The following is a 1,009-nucleotide window of genomic DNA, read 5'->3' as shown; positions in this document are numbered from 1 at the left end:
AAATCCTACTGAATACAAGAGGTATGACTTATCTAAAAAATGAACCTCTTTAATACTACAGGTATTCATAACTGTACGTTGGTTGTTTCTTTTAAAAGGGCCATTATGCTACTGTTATTTTTATGTGATATTGGTAGTCCTACTTCACAGGGACAGTTTACGGAAGCACTGCATGTAAATGCAATCCGTCTGGCTCAGCTTTAGAGTTATCAGGTTCCTATCAAGGATTTGACTTTTTTCTTTTCACCAAATGGAAGATCATCAAGAAACTGTAGAAAAGATGAAATGGAAAATATTAAGTGGGTTACAGTCCCAAATCCACAATTTATTCATGTTTAATATTGAAGTAAAGAACACTGTTTTGGCTGGGCACGGTGGCTCATGCCTGTAATTCCAGCACTTTGGGAGACCGAGGCAGGCAGATCACGAGGTCAGGAGTTCAAGACCAGCCTGGCCAACATGGTGAAACTCTACTACTAAAAATACAAAAAAATTAGCTGGGCATGGTGGTCGTGCCTATAATTCCAGCTACTCGGGAGGCTGCGGCAGAATTCCTTGAATGCGGACCTGGGAGGCGGAGGTTGCAGTGAGCCAAGATCGTGCCACTGCATTCCAGCCTGGGCTACTGAGCGAGACTCCGTCTCAAAAAACAAAAACAAAAACAAAAAACTCAGTTTTGTCAGTAGTTTCATTTATGGTCACAGAATCCCAGAAAATAGGTAGTGATGATTTTGGATGGGAAACAGGCCAGTGTCACATTTTACAAAATCGGGTAAGAACTAGAATTTGAAAATTGTGCTGACATAGTAGCACAGATGTCTTAGCCTTGTTTCCTTCCAACAGATTACTGGAGGCCGGGCGCAATGGCTTACGCCTGTAATCCCAGCACTTGGGGAGGCGGACGAGGGCAGATCCCGAGGTCAGGAGATCGAGACCATCCTGGCTAACACGGTGAAACCCCGTCTCTACTAAAAATACAAAAAATTAGCCGGGCGTGGTGGCGGGCGCC

Source organism: Mandrillus leucophaeus, unplaced genomic scaffold, assembly GCF_000951045.1.
Source record: "Mandrillus leucophaeus isolate KB7577 unplaced genomic scaffold, Mleu.le_1.0 Scaffold731, whole genome shotgun sequence".
Classification (NCBI taxonomy): domain Eukaryota; kingdom Metazoa; phylum Chordata; class Mammalia; order Primates; family Cercopithecidae; genus Mandrillus; species Mandrillus leucophaeus.
The sequence above is the reverse complement of the archived record's forward strand: the minus strand, read 5'-3'. Positions refer to the sequence as shown.